The 9,273-nt window shown below is 44.4% G+C and overlaps 1 long non-coding RNA gene across 1 annotated transcript; it reads left to right on the plus strand.

Moving 5' to 3' along the window:
• Positions 1-5,475: 5,475 nt before the first annotated feature.
• LOC120222932 lies at positions 5,476-8,815 on the plus strand. The gene is made up of 3 exons (XR_005526147.1): positions 5,476-6,029; positions 8,396-8,541; positions 8,634-8,815. It is a non-coding gene; the product is annotated as an uncharacterized LOC120222932 (long non-coding RNA).
• Positions 8,816-9,273: the final 458 nt, after the last annotated feature.

The following is a 9,273-nucleotide window of genomic DNA, read 5'->3' on the forward strand; positions in this document are numbered from 1 at the left end:
TTATGATCATTCTTAGGTCAGACAAAACTCAAAGTTACCTTAAACTTTGGAACACGGGCTGGGTTCAGAAATCAAAATGCTCATCCAAATATATTTATCAGAACTTGTATTCTAATTAAAACATAAGGCATCCCTCTCTCCACCTTTGACCAGCAAGGACTGGGCAGCAGATGACCCTCTAGTCCTTCTTGAATCTCCCTTACCTCTTCCCATAGCTACTGGATTCGAATTCACAGGGTTTAAGGGTGGGGTGGGGCACCACAATGGTTAAGTACCTCTTTGACCTCTGGTTTAACTAGAGGAGGTTAGGGATGCATCTGAATGGCTCAGTCCACTAAGCATTCAACTCTTGATTTTGGCTCAGGTCATGATCTCATGGTTTACAAGATCAAGCCCCGCATCAGGCTTCATGCTGACAACACAGAGCCTGCTTGAGATTTTCTGTGCCCCCCTCTCTCTGCCCCTCCCCCCACTGCTTGCACTCTCTTTCTGTCTAAAAGTAAATAAGTAAACTTCAAAAAAAATAAAAATATTAAAAGATGAGGTTACACTTTCATGAGTATGTTCATGGCTTTTTGGCAGCCTTCCAGCTGTGCCCTTCCATAATTGACTCCCCTTCATGGGTGGTCCTTTGACGTCGGGTGGCTGTTCTTATCTTCCTTTCAATTTGTGATTTTCAGATTTTTTTAGCTCCTGTGAATGCTCACTGGTTGGGTTGAGTTTTTACCTACCATATCTTCTTAGGTGGAGCTAATTTAAAATTACCCAGTCCTGGGGCACCTGGGGGGCTCAGTCAGTTGCGCGTCAGACTTCAGGTCAGGTCATGATCTCGCAGTTCATGGGTTTGAGCCCCAGTTTGGGCTCTGCACTGACAGCTCAGAGCCTTGAGCCTACTTCAGATTCTGTGTCTCCTTTTTTCCCTCTGCTCCTCCCCCAGTTTGTGCTCTCTCTCTCTCTCTCTCTCAAAAATAAATAAATAAGTAAACATTAAAAAAAAATTACCCTGTCTTACTTTGCTGACTTGGGTCAGTGTCTGGTTAATGAGTTTCCTGGTGTTTTACAGATGATGGAGGAGTTTTCAGTTATTAACACAGGCAGCACCAATTCTCTCAGACTACCCTTCCTTCTATTCTCTCTCTCTCTGCTGTTCCTTCTGAGAAATAACCAGCGACTCTAGTATATTCTATCCAATCAGTTCAACAGAAACTCCCTATTTAACACCCTGCCATGCACCTCCATTTTTCTGTTTCCCACAAGAAGTGAACACAGGAGAGTTTGATATTATTTACACATAAATTTGAACCAGAATAGAAGAGTTTTTGCCTATACTTTTTACCACTAAATTTAACTGAAAGAAACCAATAAACGAAATATACTGTTACTTACGGTTGGAGATCACTGAGAGGATGTGATCCACTGGTTGACACATGAGCTGGGTCTGGGTAACCAGAGGTTCCTCACGCCTTTCCTTACTCTTGCCCTTGGGATGTACATTCTGCCCACTGTTCCCACAGTGCGAAACATTTTCAAGAATGAATCCTTGAGAGAGCAATATGCTGAGGAGTCCATGTGATGTGTCCATGTGGATGGTAAATGTGACTAAAGGCACCTAAAGCCACTCTAAAAGCTTTTAAGATGTGGCAGTTTGGTGCAGTGATCTCATTTTTCAGGCACCCAGGAAAGTCTCATATGTAAGTTTCCCTGTTTACTAAACCTGCCAGCTACAAATCTGGAGTGGTCTGCCTCTGTTTTGCATCTCTCCTTGCCATCCTCTGTCTAGGAGTTGATTTCAGATTTCATTTGGGAAGCTCCTAAGGTTTTGAAGGATCAACAATTGGCAGCCACTCAATAGTCAGAAGAAAGGGGTCTTGAGACAGAAGCATCCATGGAGGAAATGCATAGTTAGCCATCCACTTCTGTGTGGGGAGGGGCGGCCCATTTCTCAGACGCTGGTGAATTGCCACGTGAGTACAGGGGTGATTGAAAACACTTGCTGGTCTAATGCGTTTGTTTGAAGACATACACACAGCATACTGTGGCAAAGCAGGGAAGCGAATGGTTGCTTCAGTGGGCTGGCCGCTGTGGTGGGCAGTTCAGCTGGACACTGGTGCCCGACTAGAGGCTGAAGCCTGAGTTTAAAAGTTGAGGGCAGAGCTGAAATTAGAGAATGACATGTCATGGTCTGTTACTCTGCTGGCTTCCAGGCAGGAAGAGTAAATTAGTCAGAGAGCTTAGTGTGCAATTCTGCAAAGCTAGGACGGTGCAAACTGCTGTGGATTTAGGGTCGGAGAGCTGAGTGCTCGTGATTGGGATGCTAAGAGGTGGAATCTCTGGAAAGGTGTTGAAAACTAAGAGAAGTATGTTGCAGTAATTGACAGTGAAAGAGACAAAATGCCCGGTGTCTGACCCTTAACACAAAGGAAGGGAAAAAGCACAGTAGCAATAACCCCAGACAGCCTGGCACCTCCCAATTCAAGGAATGTTCATAATGAGAGATTGTCTCCCACTAAGCTTATTGGTATAGATGCCAGGTTCCAGCACAGGTCAGGGAAAGTTTACAGGCATGGTTGGGGAGTGTTTGTGGGTTATGGAGGTCACAGCATTTCTCTCACTTGGCAGGAGGCAGAGAAAATAAGCAGCATCACCACACACCCTGCCTTCCCATGGCACCTTAGTGATACTCAAGGGATTCAAGGCATTCACTCCCATATGAGTTGTTATTGTATCCTGCAAGGAGTCTTGGCCAAATGGCAGGTATCTCCCTGGGCACGTGGGACATGGGAAATCTATAGAGAAAGTACAACATATTCTTAGGAAGTTGGGAAGGAGACCTCTGTCTTTGAAAGCTCCGATCGGGTCACATTCAATGCAGACATGAAAGCCAAAATGCTTGAGCAAACCCCTAGCACTGGATATGGGATGCTGATGTTCATGCTGAGCACAGTTGTGAGACAAGACATCTATGATGTTAGGCATTCCATTGTTGATGTGGGTGGAAATGACAAATCCTGGGAATAAGAGGGAAAGTCCTATGACCGAGAAGGAATTCAAAAAGTCAGAAGGCTATCGCAAAAGCCTGTAAAATGTTCAGCACATTGAGTTGGTAAACCTAAGGAAGACGTCAAAAGCTGAACAACAGTTCACACCTGTCCCTACTTGCCGCTTGCAGCCCTGATGCCCCACCTGCTCTAACAGGGTTCTCAGGGATACAGTCCTAGTCTGAATGGGTGCCTCTCATGTCCTGAATATAGGATGCAGGCCAAGACTGCTTCACCACCAGGCCTCGGGTTGAGCTCACTCTTCACTGGTCCTCCAGAAATAAACAAAAGGGGATGGTTCTGGTGGATACTGGAACCAAATGTACTCTAATACGAGTAACCCTCAGAAATCTTCTGCACCCCCCCCCCCCCACCCAGTGCCATCAATGGTTATGGAGCGCAAACAATTGTTGTCAGGAAGTTCATTTTGACCATGGAAATTGGGTGTTCTACCCCAAGAATATAGAATTGTATCTTTCTACTACCAGAAAACATATTGGGCACTGATACCCTACAAAGTAAAACTCTACAAACCTCTATTCGTGAATTCCACTAACAGATTAGTCATCAAGCCACTGCTGAGGGAAAGCATGAACTGGGAACCCATAAGCCTACCACCCTTTAAAAAGTGGTAAGTGTCACACAATATAAATTGCTGAGGGCATAAGGAGCTAGGACAAACTATCCAAAAACTGCACTGAGTGGATATTTTACACCCTCCACATTGTGCTTTCAATAGCCCAGTACAAAAGTCAGATGGCTCATGGCAGATGACAAAGGATTGCAAAGAAGTGAGCAAGATAATGACTCCCATCCACATGGCTGTGCTCGATATTGCCACCATCTTGCATACCTTGGCCATAGTCCTAGATGTATCCCATGTTGTAACAAACTTAGCAAAAGCCTTGTCCTGATCACTGAGTCAAAAGTCCATTTGGCTGCATGTGGGAGGGGCAACCCCAGATCTTTCAAGTTCTTTCCCAAGGTTACCTGCACAGCCCCACTATATGTCATGGGATGGTAGCTGGGGGCCTATCCTGATTCTCCTTTTCCACATCATTAAAGTGGGCCTATTACAATGATGATATATGAAGGTTTCCTTCTGCTGCAGGATACTCTGCAGGCTTTGCTGGAATATCTGGGAAGAAATTGATGGGTGTTGAACCCACAGAAAATTCAAGGCCGAAGCGCCAACATAAGGTTGTGGGAGACATTTATTCAGGTAATATGTATGTCGCCCCAGAACTCTTGATAAGATGCCAGCTTATCCAACTCCTAAAACTGTGAAAGAGGTATGAGACTTTGTAAGGATTTAGGGGTTTGGAGGAGTTTTATTCCCCCATTTGGCATAATCCATCTCTTATACCACCTTTTAAAGACAGAATCCATGTGGGACAGAGGAGGAGAGCTGCAAGCCATCTTTGATAAGGTAAAAATACTAGTGAAACTGATGACAGCTCTGGGCATCATCCAAGAAGGGCTACCACTTGAATTAGATGTGTCTGTGGCCTCAGAAGATATGGATTGGGCACTGCTGCAAAGACAACAAAAGGAGAGAGTGCCCCTGGGCTTTTGTCTCCAGTTCTAGAAGGGGACAGAAACCAGATACACCTCCACAGCAATAGCCCCTCACAGTATACACTCTTCCAGGTAGAGCCTCTCATGAAGGAACCACAAGAACCAATGAGCTGAACTTGGATGGTTTGGCTGGTTATCACTCACAGGCCTTGGCTTTCAACTGATAGTTGAGCTTTTCTAAAGGGATTAGTTCTATGGCTTGGAGAATAAAATACTGAGGAGTGGCTCATTGTGAGTAGGCCCTTTGGGGTAGGATATGTGGGAAGACATTTGGGTTCAACTGTAAGACCTTGAGACAATCCTCACTGTTTTCCATGTCCTGGTTCATAACGTACTGACACCCCTGGCAATCAAGAAGCTGATGTCCTAGCTGGGGTTTGAGTCCTAGCTACTGACCTTTTAGTATATACCTCAAATAGGGTGAAAATAAAAGGGTCATTGTAGCACCTGCATGGAATGGCACATTGCCAAGGATGCCAGATTTCCCCTGAAATACAGGTACTTGGTTAATTCAGTAATGGCATGTCTCACATGTTCTACGCAATGCTCAAGGCAACTCCAGAGGATTCTGGGGCCATCTGCATGAGTTCCCAACTCGTAAGGGATCAACAAATTGGTTACATTGACCTCTTCCTTCTAAGTGATACTTTAAATATGCTCTACCTCTGGCCTCACCCAAATTTTTTCTTGTCACCATGGAAACCAGGCTGCCATTATTAGGTGATTAAAGAAGTTTAGTATGATGTATGGACACCATCATCAAATAGACAGTGGTTGCGAAAAGGGTGTCATCACATTTCAAAGGTCATAATTAAGTGACTAAAAGGTAAAACCACCTTGGCTGTGTGGACTAAAATACTGTCCCAGAACCTAATACATTTGAATGATCCACCAGCTGGGCCTCTTGCCCCATATGCCAGACTGGGGACCCCTGCTGAAGCACCCAGCACCTTAAGATATGGAAGGCACAAGAGACAGCCATCACCCTGACTCTCACTGTGGATCAACATGCTATGCTGCTGAGAACACCAAGTCCCCTCATGGCTGGGAAAGGCATTATCTACTGGGATTTGCAATGGGTCACACTGTCAGGATGTGTGAATTACTCCCCCCGCCCCCATCCCCAGAATGGGTCTCCACTGAGATTCTGTTTTCTTGCTGTAAGCTGGACTTGTAGAAATGCACCGTACTTGGAATGGAACATGCATGCACGATTCGAAGACGGGAGAAGGTGGGAATTCTGGTCTGGCTTATCACTTCCCCTGTCTACTTCTTCATGACTGACAGTGCTGCTTCCTCTGGTCAACATGTATGGGATGTACAGTCAGGTCAAGTTCCTAAAGCTGCAGTCCCATAAACATCTAAGGATCAAGCCACAAGTGTAATTCTTGCAGAAGAGGAAGCCCTTCTCACGTAAGTTCCTACTAAGTATATGTTTTTTTGACATTAGACTTCTGCTGCTCCTGATGTGTCTGATCACAGAATGGGCACCTAATGGAAATATCTTTCTAAATGGACCCATGTATATGCCTAATAAAGGAATCAGTTCAGCTACTGGGTATGTGGGCAGCTGCCCATCTCCAGCTCATCAGGATAGCCATGGTGGGTATCACCACTACAGGGAAGGGATTGGAAGCCCATAAAGCGTTCCAGTAAGGGAAAACAAGCTAAGACTAGTATGCTGTTGTCTGATATTACCCATACTGATCCAGAAACCTGGCCTGTTACACACACTAACACTGGACATGAGTATCTTTATCTGTCAATCAAACCACACAGGTAGCCCATCAAACTGCTGACCAAAAGGGTTCTAAAAATACTACCATCAGAGCCACGGGTGACTATGCTCAGATTTGGGATGGGTTCATGGAGCTCACTCCAGATTATGGGCATTGGAGCAGGCAGGCAGCCCCATACTGGGAACAGAAAAATCACTCTAAACAGAACCAATTCAACTGTATCAGTAATACAGGATAAATATCACTGGAACTATAGGGTCATTCTGCCACATTAAAGGATAGCAACTGGCTTGGCAATGACTGGTCATGCCACCCAGGTATTTACTAAGCAACCCCCAGTGGGACCCAGTGATATGTGGCAACAAACCACTGGCTATGGCTTCCACATGAGTGGCTGGACCACTATACCCTGGGTTTTCTGTTGGGAGTCATTCTGAGCCCACTAGTTGAGAAAAATCCTGGTAAGGTTAAAGCAAATTTGCATGGTCTCTTGCCAATCAGATGATGACCGATACCCACCCCCACTCAGTTATTTCTGCTTGAGCACCGACCCCTAAGGTACCTTGTTGATCAATATCAGGAGTGACTTGTCCTCTTATTCTGGCCCTGGTATGATGATTGCAACTTGTGAAGGAACTTATTGTGGGAACTTCTTCTTTTGATTATGGGAACTGACATCGTGGCTCCAGCAGGTCCTGTTTCCTTCCATACTTTCCCTTGAGCTATGAACAGGCTAATGACCCTTACTCATAAAAGATTGACCTTTACATGTACAATTCTGTTTCTACGGTTGTGTTAGTCCAAGAGGTTCATACAGCTCAACATTAAATCAGCTAACCAAAAATGTCTCTCATGCCCTAGCTATTCAAAAAATCATAAAACTAGACACAAAGGTAAATACACTCGAAGAGGCCATTCTATGTATTGGAAATGAGCTAAACTCTTTAAATGCATGATTGGCTTTCTGGTGCAATAAAGAATATAACTGGAAAATCAAGTCTTGTCCAGAGACAAAGAGCCCAACTTAGAAAGAAGGAACAGATAAGAAGAGAACATAAGTTACCACATATACCTTTGCTAACTGGTGATGTATAGCAGTCCCTTCCCTAAGGCCTACATTCAACAAACACCATCCCTTACCCTGGAAGCTGTGATGAGGATAGATAAGAGTATCTACAAACCTATGACTTAATCTTAATGTTAATAAAATGAGAACACAATGTTATTTTCTTAGATACTCAAACTCACTATAATTGGGGCAGTTCTGCAAGAAGACTTCTGTAAAACCTGTTTCTGTACATTTTCCAAAACCATTATTTCACAGAGAATACAATACCCATTGTAAACATTCCATTTTCTGATGCCATGTTAATGTTTGACCTATAAAGACACCAAAAGCATCAGGGCAGAGATGCCTGCTTGGTGACCAGAAAGGTTCTTGTGACTTTCTCACTCCATCCCTCACCGACACTGTCCATCCTTCATGGACCCCTGGACCCGACTGGAGCTGCACTCTGACAGTTTCCCTTGGACAAGGGGAAGAATTGGTTCCATGGCAACAAGAATTGCCAAGTTCCCTCTCCTCAAGGCTAGGTGGGCACATTTTAGTTTCCACTGGTGTGATCATTTGGACACTGTCTTTGTTCCTTTCATTGGCCTGGAGGATGTTATAGCGGATGTAGAAGCCCCTACTAAATTCACCCAACAAGCCTTAAATAATAGCTAGCAAAACCTGTTCACTTCACTGAACACTGAAATGCCTTTCCTGAGAAAAGCTGTCCTCCAAAACACGATGGCCTTGGACATTACTACTGCTTGCAGGACGCACCTGTGCCATTATCCAAACAGAATGTTGTGTGTTCATACCTGATGCTTCTGTTCATATGTCATCTTTATTAAATCACATGAGAACAGAAGTGAATGCCCCTAGTGATTTGATCCCCAGCCTATGGAACTTAATTCAGATCATGGGGCTTTTGGTGGAAAAAAAACATGTTACTTACTTTGGGAACCATTATCTATTTTCTCTGGCCCATACAGCCAGGAAGCCACCAAATCAGCCTCCTCCATGCTAGTGAAACCCCTTGCTAACTGCTCAGGGCACCTCGTGGAAGATGCGAGTGTGTAAGATCCTAAGATTGTCATCAGGGGTGGAATGTCAGAGGAGTCATCAAGAGGACATGATGGTGAGTAACCAACAAGCTGGGCCCAGGCAATTACTGGTTTCCCACCCCTGTCCCTGGCCTTGGGCTGTATCTTCTGCCCACTTTTCACACAGTGGGAGCTGTTTTCAAGGACTCAGCCTTGAGGGATCACTACGCTGTTGTGTTGGGAGGACTCTGTATGTGACTATCCCCAGCGAAGGCCTCTCACCTTGTAAGATGCTGGCAGGTGATTGCAGAGGGATACTCATTTTGCAGCCTCCTAAAACAAGCCTTGTGTGTAAGTTTTTTTCCTTATTAAAATGGTCACCCAGCAACCTGGAGTGTGCTGCCTCTTTCTCCAGGTCATCTTGCCTTCCATGTATAAGGGTCACTTTCAGATTTTACCCAAGAAACTCCCAAAGTGGCAAACCAACACTTACTATATTATAGATTTATGGATGAATGTTGTATTTTCAATAATCTATATTATTTAAGCTATGCACAATGATTGTGTATTATACCTAAATCAGAAATCAAAACAACATGGTATGTGTTTCTTTGAAGACAAGAAATTTTAAAAGAAAGGAGGAGATTTCTTATTATACCTTTCAGGGCTTCTATGATTATTTCTTCAATTTTTTTTGCTGGGTTATCACCTCAATCTCACAAATGCTCTCCACCCAAGACTGGGAAGTGAGCCTGGGTCATGGGAGACAGGGTTCCAATTCTCAAGTTTCTTTCGAAAATTGTTCATCCAAATATGCAATCAGAGAG

Source organism: Hyaena hyaena, unplaced genomic scaffold (genome assembly GCF_003009895.1).
Source record: "Hyaena hyaena isolate Hyena2069 unplaced genomic scaffold, ASM300989v1 scaffold_930, whole genome shotgun sequence".
Lineage (NCBI taxonomy): Eukaryota > Metazoa > Chordata > Mammalia > Carnivora > Hyaenidae > Hyaena > Hyaena hyaena.